Source organism: Geotrypetes seraphini, chromosome 4 (genome assembly GCF_902459505.1).
Source record: "Geotrypetes seraphini chromosome 4, aGeoSer1.1, whole genome shotgun sequence".
Lineage (NCBI taxonomy): Eukaryota > Metazoa > Chordata > Amphibia > Gymnophiona > Dermophiidae > Geotrypetes > Geotrypetes seraphini.
In genome coordinates this window covers 299,402,896-299,422,339 of record NC_047087.1, presented here as the reverse complement: position 1 = coordinate 299,422,339, position 19,444 = coordinate 299,402,896, and the positions used below count along the sequence as shown (strand labels likewise).

The following is a 19,444-nucleotide window of genomic DNA, read 5'->3' as shown; positions in this document are numbered from 1 at the left end:
AGCTCATCATAAATTATAAGGTGGTTATGGTGAGATATAAATCTGGAACCCTTTATGTGAAGTTGACAGCAGTGCCCTCTAAGATGCTCCCCTGCTCTGTTGGCATGTCTATGTGGCCAGTCCACGCTGGCCCCTCCTACATCTATTTGGACGTTCCTAACTTGGACATTTTTGTGGTCAACAATAGCAAATAAAGTTAGATGTTGTAGCAGTTTACATTCTGGCGGCCAAGAAGTCCAAATAGGTGATTTTTTGGGGGGGAAAAAAAATTTGGACGTCTAGCGGTTTTGTCAGTTTTGAAATTGGCCATTTCTCCGTCCCTGACTTTGGGCGTTTTGCGGGAAACATTTAAGTCGGACTTAGATGTCCTATCGAAAATGGGCCTCTTTATCTCCTATGTCTCAGCTTAGATGTAATTGGATAATAATAACCTTGTCCTTGCTTCCAACCTCATTCCTGCAAGTTAACATGGACTCTAGATTCCAAAAATGTGTTGCCACCTAATCTACCCAGTTTTCGGACATTCCCATTTCTTTCCTCTCTCATTACCTAACAAGAACTTCTGTTTTCTTTTCCCTCCAGTAAAGCCTGCTTCAACTATTTTGTATTACTGTTAAGTTTTTTTTTTCTTCTAGCAATTTAACTTTCTCTGTTCTTGGTAGTTAGTGAATTTTGTACTGTTTAATCAATGTGATCATGTATGCTATTTGGTAACCATGTTGAATTTTTATGCATCCTTTGAATTTATAAACAAATACATCAATAAATACTGAACCAGGTACCTCAAGCCATGTGTGCACCTCTGTTGCTGGCCTTCTCCATCCTTCGGTAGGAAGAGATAAGCCCCCCCCTCCCCCGGTAAGGAAATTTTCTATTTCCCCTGACCCAGGTTCAGATTATTTGCTGGTAATAAGAAGGCTCAACACACGTATTCTGTAAATATATTATAATTTATTGGTAGATAACTAGAGTGAACAAATTCATGTCTAGCACCATGTCCTAGCAGCAGATTTCTTACAAAAAAAAATATAACAGTTAGCAATAATCCTTCTTTCCTATGACAGATAAGTATCCCTAAAACACTAAGCACCAGCTTAGTCTGATTCGCACTTCTGAGAACAAAGAAACTGTATCTATCTAGCCCTTGACATACGAGCGATAACTGTTGAAAATTTATTGAAGCATCTAAAGCAGTCCTCAGTCTACTGTTCCATGACTGGAAGGCAGCTTCTCCTATCGCCAGCTCCAGCCGATTTCCATCAGTGAGCCATGCATCAGCAGTGAAGGCTACTGAAGTAAACAAGGTTTAGATAAGATAATGTCCCACCGTCCAGAAAGTGTAAATCTTCTGGGAGTTGCCTGAGAGAGCAGCACAGTAGCACTACACCTCCTAGAGTCTTGTGCAGCTGGGGATGAAAATTGCCTTAGGTTTTAGCTCCTGGTTTCTTCTGGGAGCCATTGGTGCCGCATACAATTTCTGAGCACCGGAAACAGTTTCTCTGGTTGGAGAACTTGGTACCCATCAGTGATGGCCAAAGCCAGATACTTGCCGCAACATGGCAGATGGACAATCTGTTACCCTAGTAATGAGAAGCAGGAGGAAGACAAGGATTGCATCCACGCTAGCTGCAGATGAAAGCAATAATATTATAGCTTGAGGTCTTGCGATATATGTTTGTAACAGAGAATAAGGAATGAAGTCTGTATTCTTCACATTCTAGAAAAAAACCAGAATGCATTGCAGAAGAGAAACCATGATGACTTGGTGTGATATAGTTCAGTTCCGAAAAACGGGGTGTACACAAAATATCCGAAAATCAAAATGAGGAGAGAGATCATGATGGTCGCCAAGGCATGACACATGGCTAACTGTTTCATGCCTTACTCAGATTTCTCCTTGTATTTTCTGTGGAGATTGTGGTGTTTGAAATAGGTAAACCAAAAGACTCTTTGGAGAGTTGATGTTCCTGATATAGACTTTATTGTAAGTACAACTTGATAATCCACAAAAAAACCCCAAACATATAGAACCCAATCCACTAGTAACGTGGGACCCAACACGGTCTGTGTTTCAACAAAGATGTCTTCTTCAGGGGTCCTATGGGCAATAATATATTGTAAGATGGTATACACTTCTCCCTCCGGATTCGCGGGGGATAGGGGCAGAGCCGGACCGTGAATGGCGAAAAACCGTGAATATCCGGCTCTGACCCACCCCCACCTCCCTCCCGCCTTCCCGGAATTACCTGGTGGTCTAGCGGGCTTTCGGGGCAGGAGCAATCTTCCTATGCTCCTGCCCCGTGCAGATCGCCATTAGGAAATGGTTGCTGTGAGTTCCCGTAGTCTCTCGAGACTACGACGGGAACTCCCTATAGCTATTACCAGTTTGGGGGGGGGACAGGTGCTGGCATCTCCACCAAGTCAACGTCTGGGGAGCGCTACCCACCCCACAACCCCCTTAATATGCCACTGACAAGGGGACCCAGGTTCAAGTCCCACTACAGCTCTTTTATTTTTTATTTAAATTGTGAGCCCTCATAAATATTTACGATGCCCTAAAGCCTGAAGGCTACTGAGTTGGTGTACAGTTAGATACAGTGGGTATTTCCCTGTTCCCGAAGGGTTTAGGATTTAATCTAATCTAATACACAACTTATTAATCACATTATACCAAATAGGGTCATGGCGATTTACATTCAAAGAGGCCGTAAAATCTATGGGAAAATACAAAAATAATAATTAAAATATCATCATAACATTATTGCAATAAGTCACCTAAAAATTTTTTAAAAATTTTTACGAAACCTTAAGTAATTGATATCAGTCCTAATGTAAACAGGTAGATTATTCCAAATTGTAGTCGGGGAGGGAGGGGTAATGTACCTGAGTTCCCTGGTTTACAGTCCACTGCCCTGACCACTAGGCTGCCGCTCTGCTCTGCAAGGACATCTGTGTGGCCATTTCTATAAAACATACTGCCCGACTTCCTTGTCCCTGGATTTTTGGATTTAATCACAATCTGGATGTTTCAGTTTGTAAAGCAGCTGTTCATTTTGGATGTTCTCGTGTATTTTTGATAAGAAAACCTCAACATATTTCTTCTTTGAAAATGGCTGCGCCATGGACCTGGGGGGTGGGGGGGCGGTTGTGGATGTTTTGAGTCTGACTTGGTCCTCCTTTTGAAAATGCATGTTGTACTCACTAAAGTCAAAACATAACAAAATCAGACTTTACCTGTCAAAATCAATTGTAAATAGGAATCAGATTGAAGGTCAGGTACGTTAATTGTACGCAGATCGGTAACGGATATATGACAAGATGAGTCAACTGGCCATTTCTCATCCTGGTCTAAAGCGGGGTGACAGCATGTTATCTGATTTTATTCCATACAGATTATAATCTGGTTCAGGGGTGGGCAACGAGGGCCACAATCCCGTCGGGTTTTTAGGAGTTCCCCAATGAATATGCATGAGATCCATTTGCATACAATGGGAGGCAGAGAAATCCTGAAAACCCGACTGGATTGCGGACCTTGTTGTCCACCCCTGATCTAATCTAATCTAATCTAATCTAATCTTTAGGTTTGTATACCGCATCATCTCCACGTTCGTAGAGCTCGACGCGGTTTACAGTAGGAGAAATAGGAAGGAACTTCAACAGAGGGTTAGAGGTAGAAGTGTGAAGAAAATTTAGAGGACTTGAGATGCCAAGATCTAGTTAATTAATAACAAAACCCAAATCTTTCAGGCTAGTCCAGAGTTGTTTTTGTGGGGGGAGGGGGGCTCAGGCTTCCTGGTATGATAAAGGATGGTTCCAGTTTGTCTAGCACTCTAGTGAATGGATGAGTTATAAGATTTAAGAGTTTCCTAATCTGCGCACGTCAACCTCATCGTCTGTATCTTTTCGGACAAGCCTTGCAGTACAGAGAGAATCACTGAGCATTCAACTCAAAAAGTTACCATAGGGTGAGAGGCGCCTGGGGCGGTGGTGCCCTTCCCCCGCCCTTGTCTCCATCCCCACTCCTCCTCCGAACATTCCTGCCGCGAGCGCCCCCCTTCCCTTCCCCCATACATCTAGTAGGTTCATCACCGCGAGCGACAAGAACTCTAACGTGCTCCTCGCGAACCTGTCAGCTCTCCCTCTGATGTCACTTCCTACGCATGGCACCTGGAAGCGACGCCGGCGAGAGATATGACGCAGTCATGAGGAGAAAGTTGACGTTCCAGCTCATGACAGTAAACAACTAGAGGTGTGGGGGAAGGGGAGGAGTGGGAAGAGGCCAGATCAGATGTGAAAATCACAGGTAAGTTGGGGCTGGCTTGGGCTTTGGCAAATGAGGGCAAACTGAATCCTATTCACGTCAGGATACAGGACGTCAAAACAGAGGCCCTCTTTCACTAAGGTGCACTAACGCATGCATGTTAGTCTATGGACGCGTTAGCGTTTAGCGTGCACTAATTCGATTAGCGCTCGCTAATCGGTTAGTGCAGGGGTAGGGAACTCCGGTCTTCGAGAGCCGTATTCCAGTCAGGTTTTCAGGATTTCCCCAATGACTATGCATTGAAAGCAGTGCATGCAAATAGATCTCAGGCATATTCATTGGGGATATCCTGAAAACCCGACTGGAATACGGCTCTCGAGGACCGGAGTTCCCTACCCCTGGGTTAGTGCACCTTAGTAAAAGAGGGGGAGAGGGACTAAAAGTATTGCCGAGTTCCTAATGAGGGGCTCCAGATGTGCGGGTTATGGGAGTTACCCAGAATGCCAGTGGGTAAACAGATAAATTGAACAATGGTTAACCTATAATAATAATAATAATTTTATTTTTTTATATACCGCCTAACCAGGAATGGTTCTAGGCAGTTCACAATAAGTCAGGGATGTCAAAGTCCCTCCTCGAGGGCCGCAATCCAGTCGGGTTTTCAGGATTTCCCCAATGAATATGCATGAGATCTATTAGCATACAATGAAAACAGTGCATGCAAATAGATCTCATGCATATTCATTGGGGAAATCCTGAAAACCCGACTAGATTGCGGCCCTCCAGCAGGGACTTTGACACCCCTGCAATAAGTAAAAACTGAACATACAGCGAAAATACAATTTAAAAATGGAAATACATCAGGAAGTAAAAACATAAGAAATGCATAAAATTTTAAAAAGACGACAGAATACAATTAGGATACAACTTTATCAAATAATTCGGTCTTCAATAGTTTTCTAAAATCAAGATAGGAGGAAGCTCCTGGCATGATTTTTCCAAACAAAACATTCAATTTAGCAGCCTGAAAAGAGAGAGTTCTCTCAAGAAACCTTTTATAACAACATAATTTAACAGAAGGGAATGTAAACAAACTCTACGTGTGGACTTGTTTGAGTGGTTCAAAGAAAAATGGGAAACAAGGGGTGACAAGCCAAAAGATTGATTTATAACTAATACAAGCAAACTTCAGCAACCAATGAAGTTCTTTCTTCCCTTTCTGCTTTGAAACTGTCAAAATTGTCGCCATAACATAACATAAAAACTCACTTACATACCGCAAATACCGTTAATTTCCATGCGGTTCACAGAGATTAGCAATACAAATTAATGAGCAACCAGTGTCTAACGTCCAAAAGATTCTATAAAGAGATGCGTCTTTAAAGCACATCGAAATTGTCGATACGAATTTGAAAGTGTAAATCTGTGAGTCAAAATCCCTAATCCACGAGGCTGCCCGGAAGGACAACAATCGTTCCTGGAATTTCTTACATTTGCATCCCTTCGCAGAAGGCAACGAGAAGAGTGAGTGAGATTTTCTAGAATGTTTAGAATTTGTCATGATGAAAGATTCCATAAGTATAACCATCTCTCTTCCAGTGCAATGCTTAGGAACAATGCAAAGTACCGCGAGGCGTCATCTGATCTAAGGCTGTGAAAATTATTGCCATTATTAACTATGATGAGTCATCAATCATCATTGCATGTCAACTTAAATACGTCAAAGGCAGTGCGATATAATTTAGTAAGCAGAGAAGCCATTTCTTTCATGGAGTGTTAAGAGCCTGGTTGATGCCGAGTGAAGCACGGATTACGGTACCACCAGGTCTACAGTATTCACATTTCTAAAGGTATAATAGACAAGGACATAAGTAGGGCAAAAATTCAACACAGCATGGCATCATAGTAGCAGCATAATGGTCCATTTAGTCTGTCCAGCAGTCACACTTAGTATCAATTCAAGATTAACCAACAATGAATGGGATATAAAATGCGTAGACTTGATCTTAAACCGCATTTGCCATTTTCAGGGCACAGCCTGTAGAAGTCCACCTGACACCGTCCATAAGTCCCACCTACTGGAGTTGCTGTCAAAGGCCACTCCAGCCTATCTTGATCTGTCTTGCCATATACGGCAAATCTGATATGGTTTTTTTTATGGACAGAAACACAATCTTAATCTTTACTTATATCCCGCCTTGCCCAAGGCAGGTTACAACATGGCACATACATAATAATCGCAAAAATTTCAACACATACAGAATAATGAAAGCAGACAGCATAAAATCTCAAAGGCCAGGCGGCCAGCGCCCACGTAGAAATCAAAAAATGGTTCAGCTCCTATATTTCATCATACAAAAGATGTCTTTTTAACAATTTTTTGAAACTACATTTCTCCCTCCCTATTCGCGGGGGTTAGGGGCAGAGCCGGGCCGCAAATAGGGAAAAATCGCGAATAACTTTTGGACAGCTCTGACTCACCCCCGAACCTTACCTGGTGGTCTAGCGGTGGCGTGGGGCAGGAGCGATCTTCCTACACTCCTGCCCCGTGCAGAGCCATGCTGCTGAGTTCCCGTGGTCTCACGAGACTACAACAGGAACTCCCTGTTGTAGTCTCGTGAGACCACGGGAACTCACAGCACGACTCTGCATGGGGAAGAAGTGTAGGAAGATCACTCCTGCCCTGTGTCACCACTAGACCACCAGGTAAGGTCCATGCTCCGATCGCCCCCACGCCACCTCCAATCGCCTCCCTCCGCCTCCGATCGCCCTCCCCCCACCGCCTCTGATTGCCTCCCCCCCCCCCCCCCGCCACCTCTGATCGCCTCTCTCCAAGTCCTGGGGCCATTTTTTTTCAATGCCAACAAACGATTCTGAGGTGGGGGCCCTGGGGAAAAACCGCGAACATCGAAACTGCGTATAGGGAGGGAGAAGTGTACCTAAACTGAGGCTGAAAATGTCTAGAGTCAGCATATTTTCTTGTATGGGTCCCCAAGACTATTCTACTCTTGGGGACCCTTTCAAGCAAACATGCCGACTCTAGACACTTTCAGCCTCAATTGTTTCACAGTCAGGATAAAGTCGGGATGTTATGTTGCAATAGATTAATTGTGCTGGTTTGAATTGTGTATTAGTTTGGGGCTATCCAACTAGAAGTTGCCTCTTTGGCACATTGTGACATAAGAACCAGGTGGTGTAACAGTTAAATTGACACCCTGGCAACCCCTGTTGGCTATTTGTTTACCTAGTCTAGGGAATTTTTTACCCTGGTGTTTCTGCTAAATATGTAAGCATACAGATGAATAGCTTCAAAAAACCATTTTGGACCTTGGATGAAGTTAAATAATTGGACGGATTCCTAACTAGGATAGTCTAGTGTGTTTTTATTTGAAATGTTTACAGTTGGCTTCTCCTCCTGAAGAAGCCATTAGTAAAACCCAAATTCAAGTAGAGAGGAGCCTTCAGGTTGCAGCACATTTGAGGGGAGGTTGTTACATTTTTCAAGAGTGATGGTGGTGGATGCGTGAGATTGTTGCCAGTATAGCGATCAGGCTTCTAACAGTGTCTTAATTACCATTGATTGGTTGATTTTTTTTTTTAGATAAGAGACATATGCGATAAGTTGCACTTCATTGGAAACAAGACTCCTGAGGCAGGCCTTATGGGTCTTAGCAGTGAATAAATGGATTGAGCATCACAAGTCGCCTCTTTTGTCTATGCGAGCTTTGCAGGAGGAAGAAGGTAGCCGCCAGCTTCACACAAAAGCTAAATTTTGACTTTATTTATTTATAAATTATGATGGTGTGCGCAGGCGGCAGGAGGAACTATGACATTCTTATGATGGTTCCCATTCAACTCTTGCATGGTTTATGCAAGCAGTTTATATGTCCGAGCACATCATTTCTAGTTTTCCACCACTCTCTGGGTGAAGAAGAACTTCCTTACGTTTGTACGGAATCTATCCCCTTTCAACTTTAGAGAGTGCCCTCTTGTTCTCCCTACCTTGGAGAGGGTGAACAACCTGTCTTTATCTACTTTGTCTTGAATCCCTGGAGGGTGTTTTCCCCTATTTGAATCCCTGGAGGGTGTTTTCCCCTATAACAGCCTCCATAAGAGCTGTTTTCTACCACTCTCTGGGTGAAGAAGAACCTCCTTACGTTTGTACGGAATCTATCCCCTTTCAACTGTAGAGAATGCCCTCTCGTTCTCTCCACCTTGGAGAGGGTGAGCAACCTGTCCGTATCTACTAAGTCTGTTCCCTTCAGTACCTTGAATGTTTCGATCATGTCCCCTTTCAGTCTCCTCTGTTCGAGGGAGAAGAGGCCCAATTTCTCTAATCTTTTGCTGTACGTGCAAATGTCTAGAAATGTCCACTTGAAAAAAAAAAAAAAAAATAGAGGTTTTGTGGTTTCGAAAATAGACATTTTTCCTACCCGATTTTTGGACATACTTCGTAAGACGTCCAAAGTCGGACTTAGACGTCATATTGAAAACAGCCCTCCTCGTCTACTACAAAAAAGAAATACAGAAGTCAAGCAAACCATAAAATAAACAAACGGCAGTCAAACATATGTAGTTACACTAGGTTATGATGCAAACCTAATCAGCAAACGCCTGAGTAAACAACTCTGCCTTTAACTGCTTTCTAAATTGCTCAGTAGGACTAGCTTTTTCGCAGTGCTTCTGGCAATGCGTTGGAAAGCTAAGCCCCCTCAATATCAACAGTAAAGGAACGGTAGATATCTAACCAAACATGTTGAAAAGATGGAGCAGCAAGCAGCAATTTTTCCTGAGATCGCGGAGCCCTTAATGGTTATTCAGTTAGTGCCGATATTCAGTCCATTAAGCAAATAACTACCATGTTTCCACGAAAATAAGACCTACCCCGAAAATAAGCCCTAGTCGCCAGCAGTAGCGCTTTCCCCACTCCCCCCCCCCAGCGTGACCCCCGCCTACTCTTCCATCTCTCCCTCCCATGCGAACCCCGACCGCGAGCCGAAATACCTGGAAAGAAACGGCAGTGTTGGCCGCACAGGCTGGATCGCGGCCTGCCCTTCTCATGCCCGGCCGTTCTGTGCTGCGTTGCTGATGACATCATCGGTGATGCGGCAGAGGAACGCCCGACGTGAGAAGAGCAGGCCGCGATTCAGCCTGTGCTGCCGACACTGCCGTTTCTTTCCAGGTATATCGGCTCGCGGTTGGGGTTCGGATGGGAGGGAGAGATGAAAAGGTCAGCAGGAGGGCGCGGGGTGCGCGGCGGCGGCAGGGGGAGATGGGAGGGATAGAAAGATACTGCACAAGGGGATGGTGTGAGGGGAGGAATGAAGTTGCGTGGGGGGGGGGAGAAAGGAAATAGGAAGAATTGGGGGTGGAGGAGAGGAAGGGAGAGATGATCATTGTACATGAAAAAAAAAAAAACATAGAAACATAGAAAGATGACGGCAGAAAAGGGCCACAGCCCATCAAGTCTGCCCACCCCACTTACCCACCCCATTAGATCTGGATGCTGATGACCTAGTTTCATAACTCTCGTAGGGATCTCACGTGGATGTCCCATTTATTCTTGAAGTTGAGCACGTTGGTGGCCTCGACCACCTGCACTGGAAGTCTGTTCCAGTGATCTACCACCCTTTCTGTGAAAAAATACTTCCTGGTGTCGCCATTAAATTTCCCTCCTCTGAGTTTGAGCGGGTGCCCCCTTGTGGCCGAGGGTCCTTTGGGAAAGAATAAGTCATTTTCCACTTCAACACGACCTGTGATGTACTTAAACGTCTCAATCATGTCACCCCTTTCCCTACGCTCCTCTAGAGTGTAGAGCTGCAACTTGCCCAGTCTTTCTTCGTATGAGAGACCCTTGAGTCCGGAGACCATCCTAGTGGCCATCCGCTGGACCGACTCAGCCCGAAGCACATCTTTACGGTAATGTGGCCTCCAGAATTGCACACAGTATTCCAGGTGAGGTCTCACCATGGTTCTGTAGAGTGGCATTATGACTTCAGGTTTGCGGCTAATGAAACTTAGCCGCAAACCTGAAGTCATAATGCCACTCTACAGAACTACCCTAAAATAAGACCTAGTGCCTTTTATGGGCCCCAAATTAATATAAGACAGTGTCTTATTTTCGGGGAAACACGGTACTAGATAAAGTTGGGACTGCAAAAGGGCAGTGACATGGCAGAGTACGGATTGATATGAGAGCAAAAGTGGAGTCCGTTCCCAGCCGAATCAAAGACCAGCATAATGAAGACGTGATGGAAAGAGGAGTTGGCAACAGTTTCAAGTTTTATTTAAAATTTTATTAATCGCTTAATCATACTTCAAATCGATGTACCTAATTAAAAACTGCCCCTGGAGGTTTAGGTTTCCTGCGGTTTCCCTTCCTTGCAGCCTGCTGGTCTGATATAATAAAGTAACAAATTCAAAATGTAATGCAGGGTGGGAACATGTTTTTTTTTTTAATTATTATTATTATTTATACCCTTTTACATTTTTATCAAGCATAACAATCTTGAAAAAGAATCGGAATATACAAAAAAAGAAAAAATTAACATGTAAATACACCAAAGTGTATATTAGAAATCCAATCAGCTATTTAGTTCACAAATTTTGGATTCAAGAAAGGAAATACATTTCAATAAACTGAAGAAAATATTCAAAATTAGAGTAATGGCCCTGGTTATCCACCCTACAGCCGATAGACATCAATGGACTAAGAAACCAACCCTTATTTTGGTCCTAAAAAAATCTAATAACTGTTTAGGCTCAAAAAAGAGAAAATTTTTATTTTGATAAGAAATAAAACATTTTGCTGAAAATTTTAGCAGAAAAGTAGCCCCAAGGGCTATTATTCTAGGCCGCAATGCCAGGAACTCCTTTCTACACCTCTGGTTTTTCTGAGCTAAATCTGGAAAAAAATTCTAACATTTGAGCCCAAACATTTGTCATATATATGACGGAAAAACAGACGTAAAACATAGTCCCTATCGCTTTCCAAGGCTAAAGTCAACAAAAGAGTGGTTTTATCTGTAACCACCTCAAGAGAACTTTCTAGAAATAAAGATAAATCAACATTATCTTTAGATTTTTCCTTAGGAGTCGACTCCCCTTGAGGTCTCCTTATATCCAGGTAATAAGCCCTAACAATTGGAGGCAAATTTTCCAATGGAATGTCTAGGACTTCTCGGAAGTACTTTCTCGCCACCTCCACTGGGGAGATGACTGGGCATTTAGGAAAGTTTAGAAATCTTAAATTATTTTTCCTGAGTGAATTTTCCAAAGTTCTCCAACTTGCAGGAAATAAATGATCTTTCCTTGACCAATTCCAACTGGACAGTCTTTACTTCCTCCAAATTTTCTTGCTCTTATAGGGGTCCTTTTATCAAGGACCCCCCTATAAGAGGTCCTTGCCGCGGGGGTTAGCATGTGATGAAATGTCCGACGCGCTAACCCCTGTAGCGCACCTTGATAAAAGGAGCCCATAGTTTTCGTGTGTGGGTGCATCAGGTTTTTATCAACTAAAGTCGAGTGGTTGTGTTGTATTTTGTGGTGGGGTGTTTTGTTCTAATTCTATTATATATATTGTGCGTTTTCGATTAACCTCCTCCTGAGGAAGCCCTTTTGGGGGAAACTTAGGTCTGAGTAGCGGAGCAGTCGCTTCATGCACAATTTCATGAGCACGCATTAGTCACTTTAAAGCACAACAGCAAAGTTAAATTCCTGCCGGGCCGCCATTTGGTCATGATGAACGTACGAGATCAGTTACTCCACATATAAGATAAGCGCTACCTTTTTTTTTTCAATTTTCATAGTAGCTGTTGTAGTAACATTTTTGTACTGGGACGGAAGAGTGTTATGATGGTCCCAAACGGGTTCTCTTAGCGGCACCGTCTGTGAAGGAGACAAAGGGCACTGAGCACTTTTCACATTATATATTTAGAACATAAGAACATTGCTGGGTCAGACCAGTGTCCATCGTGCCCAGCCGTCCGCTCACGCGGCAGTGCCCTAACTGAGTCTAGCCTTACCTGCGTACGTTCCGGTTCAGCAGGAACTTATCTAACCTTGTCTTGAATCCCTGGAGGGTATTTCCCCTATAACAGCCTCCGGAAGAGTGTTCCAGATTTCTACCACTCTCTGGGTGAAGAAGAACTTCCTTACGTTTGTACGTAATCTATTCCCTTTTAACTTTAGATATATGCTGGTATTTTGATAATCAATTTTTGAAGAGCATATTTATTAAAAGTAATTTTATACTCCTATTGTTGTTTGGCAACTTTCAGGAGGGGACAGAACATCTAACCAAGACTTGACATACGTTATGAAAGGGGAAAAGGATAAGAAGTCAATGATTGATAGAAAAGGAATGTCTTCGATTTGCATGGAAACCATTTTAACTTTGCTGCTTTCTCTTCAAGGCTTCCACCAGGTCATTTTTAGGAGCTTCTTGTTTTGATTTGTCTGCAAACGTCTGAATGGACCTCAGTCCATTAACAACGTCCTTGGCTTTCCCCCAAAGAGATCTCGTTGAGCGTGCTTCGGATCTATTTTTTCCATATCCTCTACTAGTCTTCCAATATTGGCTATGGGTAGGAAGGAATCATTCACGGTCTCATCCTCCATCTGTCTAGTGAGGCTGCCTCCAAGGTTCATGGTACCTGATCCAGTCTTATTGGTCTGCAGCTGTGGACGTTAGCTTCTAATGTGCAGTGCAACCACTTGACTTTTCCTGGACTTCCACAACATGGATCGAGTCCCAGCAGCGTTTAATTTTCTTTGAACCATCACCAGCTTTCTTGATCAGTATACCCTCGCAAAACCATGGTCCAAATCCCAAAGGTGCACAGAAGATACCCCCAACCCCTTCAAAGTACAGGTCTCGCTCGGTACTAATCAAAGGCATTATTGGCTTCAACTTCCAGTTTCTGTAATCTTGGCTCGGGCTGGCTCTCTCTAGGTCTCGGTCTCCCGTCTTGCCTCCTACTTCGGGCCCGGCGCTTCCACATCCTCGGCGCCTAGGAGTGAACATCCAGGTCAGCGTGAGGCTGCTCGCTTTCTTTCTCGCTCCCCCACCCCAAAGCCGCCACTGCCGCAGATTAATCTAAGCCACCAGCACAGTGTGCAACAACTGCACAAGCCTTCCCCCGACGTCAATTCTGACGTCAGAGAGGAAGTTCCGGGCCAGCCAGACAGTGATTGGTTGGCCCGGAACTTCCTCTCCGACGTCAGAATTGATGTCGGGGGGGGAAAGCTTGTGCAGTCGCTGCACGGCTCGCGTTACTTCGCTTTTTGGCACTCCTGCGCTAGGGAGAACACTGCAGTGGGTTGCTCAAAATGGGACATTTCAGTGTCCCCAAACTGTGCTTCAGGACAATGGGACACTTATTAAAAACGGGACAGTCCCATTCAAAACGGGGCATATGGGCACAATATTCATCAGGTAAGTCCCGCTTATCTGTACCCTTCTCCTCCATCGCCGACTCCAGACTGTCCCTTCTTTCTTGCCACACCATATGCCTGGAACAGACTGCCGGAGTCAAGACGCCACCCATGCCCCATCTCTAGCAGTGTTCAAATCCAAGCTAAAAGCCCACTTTTTTGAAGCCGCTTACAACTCATAACTCCCCACTCACTGTGAGATACCTTTATCCGTTGTATCATTCCTTGCACCAGAAACTCCCCAACCCTTAGATGGGAGAGTGTGGCGCAGTAGTTAAAAGCGACAGCCTCAGCACCCTGAGGTTGTGGGTTCAAACTCACGCTGCTCCTTGTGACCGTGGGCAAGTCACTTAATCCCACAAGTCACAATCCTCCTCACCTGTCCGCCTTTCTCTTTTGGGCTGGGTATTTTTTTTCCAGCCCAGATTTTCCCACCCAGGGATATATATTCTCCCATCCTGTCGGTCAGGAAGGAAGACGCAGTCTCTCCCTGTTCTAGAAAGAGGGAGAGCACTCAAAAACGTCCAAACTCCTTTACTCTGGCAGAGACAGCAAAGGTCCCTGGCACTGCTAGGCAGGCTGAAAATATTAATTGCTTCTACAAAAGCAAAGCGTATTGTCACCAAGCAGAGCCGAGCCGACGAGAGACCCATGAGGAGAAATTGTTAACTCCCTAACATTTGTTCATTTATGTTAGAGCCCATATTATTACTTTAATGCAGTTTTTGTACATGAATATTTTCATTAATGTGTGCAAGCGATACCACATTTAGCAAATTATTACGCTCAGTGTGAGAGAAAGGAGGCCATTATGTCCAATATGAAAGTACTTTCATGAACAGGAGAATCAATCGCAGAGGACTCATTATGTCCACTGGTGACTATACCGTACTCCTTCCCTTCTCAATAAGCCGTTTGTATCTTTTTTTTATTATCATTATTATTTATTTATTAACATTTCACATTTTAAACAAGTAAACATTACTTGAATACAGATTAGAAATAAAAATTCCACTATAGTTATACATAGCATTATAAGAAATAATAAATTATTTAGTCCGCAATTTGGAGCAATCCAAGAAGAGAAAATAACAAATTAAAAAATATATGTAAATATATGTAAATCTTAAGGGCAGCTGAGAAAGACAGAAGGAAAACCCCCAACAGCCGGTTCATTAAACTGCGGCCAATAAATTTTGGTTCAAAAAATAAGAAATTATCCCCTGAAGCGAAACACAAAACTTTGCAGGAAATTTCAAATCAAAAGATGCGCCCAGAGCTTGAACCCTGGGTCTATAGACTAAAAAGTCTTTTCTCCTGTTCTGTGCCACTTGAGATAAATCTGGAAACACACAAATTTTTGAACCGAAAAATATATCATTCATAGGTCTAAAGTAAGTTTGAAAAATTAACGGCCCCTTTTACAAAGCCGCGTGGCAACAGTCCCGAAGCCCTTTAAATTTCGATGGGCTTCAGGGCCGTTAGCAGAGCGCAGCCTCTAGCACGGCTTTGTAAAAGAGGCCGTAAGGCCTCCTTTTACGAAACTGTGATAGCAGTTTCTAGCACGGGGAGCCACGCTGAAAGGCTCGCGCTGCTCCCGACGCTGAGTTCCTATGAGCGCCGGGAGCAGCGCGGGCCATTCAGCGCGGCTCTCCACGCTAGAAACTGCTATCGCAGTTTCGTAAAACAGGGGGTAAATCTCTATCAAACTCTAAGGCAAATGTCACTATGAGAGTGGATCTTTCAGCTGTTACTTCTCCGCCTTATGGAAACTAAGAACCATCAGAAAATAATTTGATGCATCCTCATTCCGCTTACTGGTGCAATCCTCCATCCTGAGCTTACTCGACTACTGCAACATTATCTACCTGGGATCCATCAAAAAAAAACATTCAAAGACTACGTATCATCCAAAATTCGGCAGTTCGACTGATCTTTGGACTAAAAAAATGGGAACACATAACTGCCTACTACCAAAAACTCCACTGGCTGCCCCTGGAAGCAAGAGTGCAGTTCAAGTTTGCTTGTCTCTGTTTCAAATCCATTCTTGATTCGGCTCCCTTATACTTGGTTCTCCATTTTACCTTAGATTGTCCATCCAGACCCACTCGCAGAGCCCATCTCTTCAGCCATCCAACTCTAAAGGCCTGCCGTTACAAAAGATACCTGAACAGAACTCTAGCCTTCCAAGCAGGTCATCTAAATGATTGGCTGAGCAATACTATCTCACGTCCCTAAACTTCAGAAAATTATTAAAAACTAATCTATTTAACCGATTTGTAGCCTAAGACCTCTTACCCGACCCTTTCCCCCTAAGATCTTTTTTCTTACCTTCCTTCCCGCTCACCTTACATTTGATCCCTTATATTGTACCTGTTCCATGCTTACATATATTAATTGTATCTGTATCTGCTGATTGTACCCATTCGCTGATTGTCCAGCTCTTCTTTATTGTAAACCGCCTCGAACTACTACAGCTTTGGCGGTATATAAGAAATAAAATTATTATTATTATTACTTCTAGTGAGTTCGCCCAAAAGTTTGTCAATTTCTTTCCACCTTTTTCCGAAGCCGTTTGGTATCTGCTATGTGATTCAATGTGGTTTCAAAATTAAAGAGGGAGCGAATGAGAGATCTAGAAGGAGGGAATATACTTACATAACTGCCTACCAAATAAATGCCTCTGATTTAGGTTTCCTTTTAAGAAGCCACGTTAGCGGCTTTAGCACACGCAACTTTTTATCGGGCGCTAACCCCCGCGCTAGCCGAAAAACTACCGCCTGCTCAAGAGGAGGCGGTAGCGGCTAGCGCGGATGGCAAATTAGCACGCGCTATTACGCGTGTTAAACCGCTAACGCGGCTTGGTAAAAGGAGCCCTTAGTTTCATAATTACTAACTAAAACTTTTTTTTTTTTTTTTGCCTAAAACTCAAAACCTTCATGAATGACACTAAAAATTGCATGCAGAAATTTGGGCGCCTAATTTCCGCAAACAATTTAATTGAATGACAAGCTAGCGCCAATATTTGGGTGCTAATAATTCAATTATCGGTGCTAATTGGCATTAATTAGAATTTATGATGGGATCCACGCGTAAATTTTATGAGTGATCCCAACTAGGCGGAAAGGCCATGGGAGGGGCATTGCTGCAATTTATGTATGCTGTTATAGAATAAGAGGGAACAGCGCCTAATGCAGGCACAAGGATGTGCGCCAGGGTTTAGTTAGTATAAATCTTCGCTCCTAAAGTTAGATGTGGGCCCTAAATTCTTCTCTATAAATGGCACCTCACTTTGAGCAAAGTTTATAGAATAGTGCTTTGTGTAGTTTTTTCTTGGCACTCGTTTTTCAAAACCATTTATACAACTGATCCCTCAATGTAAATATATAACAGAAAATCATATGCACGAATACAGGATGTCCGGTGCTGTACTCGGAGAGAGCCTCCAGGAAAGAGACTTGGGACTACTTGTAGACAAGTCAATGAAACCTGTGACCAACCCAGCACCAGTGCTGGCTTTTTCCCAAGAAAAGGCAGCATTAGAAACTTACGGTCCCTTACCAAAAGAGCTGACCAGGTCGGTAGCCATAGTCAGGAGTTAGCTGGCTACTCCCCAGGCAGTGAAGCTGAGCAAGTCAGGGACTGGTTACCCAGTCACACACAAAGGAGACCTCAGGAAAGGTTTATTTCTGAGCCAAGAAGGTTTACTGTTTTTAAAGAGAAGCCTGTTATTTTGAGATAGTCCCTTAAAAAGCAGTATGGAGGAAGCCAGGCTTCTCGGCTTAGAGAATCAATTCCCCTCCTCCGCTCCAGGTGCAGCGGGCGTGGCTCTTCCAAGCATAAAATGCAGGGCTTGGAACAGCTAGAGGAGGAGCCGGGGGAGGAGCAAGAGAAGCAGGTGAAACAGCCTCAGGAGCAGTGCTGGAGGCAGCAGAAGGAGGTGGTGGAAAGGACCAAGGGAGCAAAGCAGTGCCTTGCTGAGCCATGGTTGGGCCAAGAGGTGGACATGCTTGAGGAGAGACTGGCTTCACCCCAAACCTCCAGGGAACCACCAGATTGGGAAGCTATGGATACCGCCTGTGGGCCAGAGGAGGTCAGTTACCTTCCTGAAGTTATGGAGGTGAGTCCCTGAAAGGTTAAACCTTTGAATTGTTTTGAATTGTTTTTTCTTCTTTGCCTGTTTGGTGTAAACTGGGGCTGGGAAGATGAAGCTTCTATAGGAGGAAGCAGGAAGCTGACTTTGGGGAGATATATTTCTTTACCCCTATCAGTGTTTTGGAGGTGGGTTTTTTTTTTTTTTTCTTTTCCTGCATTTCTTTTTGGCTGTGAAGTTTTTTTCCCTACTGCTCAGTTTGGCAGTAATTGCAGCCAGGTGTGGACTATTGGGAATGGGTTCCTAGGGAGAAGGCTCAAGAGCCCTAGAAGTCAGACCAAGAGGATTGGCATTTAATTTGAGGTTGGTTTGTTTTTTTTAATGCTAATTTGTGAATTTCTTCTCCTTTGTGCAAGCCAGACCACACTTACCACTCCAACCAGGAGGAAAAGGAACAACCTTCCTTTCTTTGAAGTACTTACCAGCATAAAGCCATTACAGGACCTGATTAAACCTGTGAGACCACCTGCAGCACAAGCCATTGCCAATAGCTACAACTCAGTGGTGCAGTTTATGGTGTATCTTCTTTCTGTTTGGCATTGCATGTTTCTCTGTAAAGTTTTCTTTTTGAGTTTCATGAAAACTGTGGTGTGGATTGCCTTTGTGATTTACAATTGCCAGCCTGACTATTGTGCTTTAAGCCCAGTGAAAGGGCTAAATAAAGACTACTTTTTCTTTTCACTACTTGTTTTGTATGGTGGCGTTTTTGGCTACTACAGCCAGAATACCAGCTGGACCTGGGCAAGCTCCCGGGCCAGTGTTTACTCCTAAGGGTTATCCTAGTTCCAGGGGAAACACGCCAGGGATCCGAATCTAGTCCCCACCAGCGCCCTCTGCTGTCCTGACTAGAGGCCTGGTGGGCGACAAACCGTCCATGCAATGCGCGGCGGCGGTGAAAAGGGCAAACAGAATGCTAGGAATGATTAAGAAGGGGGTCACAAACAGATCTGAAAAGGTTATCATGCCGTTATACCGGGCCAAGGTACACCCCCACCTGGAATACTGTGTCCAACACTGGTCGCCGTACATGAAAAAGGACATAGTACTACTCGAAAGGGTCCAGAGAAGAGCGACAAAAATGGTTAAGGGACTGGGGGAGTTGCCATACAACAAGAGGCAAGAGAAATTGGGCCTCTTCTCCCTTGAAAAGAGAAGACTTAGAGGGGACATGATCGAAACATTCAAGATATTAAAGGGAATTGACTTAGTAGAGAAAGAGAGATTTTTCACCCTCTCTAAGGTGAAGAGAACGAGAGGGCACTCGCTAAAGTTAGAAGGAAAAAGATTCCGTACAAACATAAGGAAGTTCTTCTTCACTCAGAGAGTGTTAGAAACCTGGAACGCTCTTCCAGAGGCTGTTATAGGGGAAGCCACCCTTCAGGGATTCAAGACAAGGTTGGATAAGTTCCTGCTGGAACAGAACATACGCAGGTAAGGCTAGACTCAGATAGGGCACTGGTATTTGACCTAAGGGCTGCCATGTGAGCGGACTGCTGGGCACAATGGACCACTGGTCTGACCCAGCAGCGGCAAATCTTATGTTCTTAAAATAGGGGAAGGAAAGGAGGCACATAGATGTACAGTATATATTGTAG

At 44.0% G+C, this 19,444-nt stretch overlaps 1 protein-coding gene and 1 pseudogene across 1 annotated transcript in view; both read right to left on the bottom strand.

The window, feature by feature from the left end:
• Positions 1–19,444, bottom strand: part of SORCS3 (sortilin related VPS10 domain containing receptor 3) — a 1,299,528-nt gene that overhangs the window by 1,120,961 nt on the left and 159,123 nt on the right. The window lies entirely within an intron of this gene.
• LOC117359090 lies at positions 12,651–13,263 on the bottom strand (annotated as a pseudogene).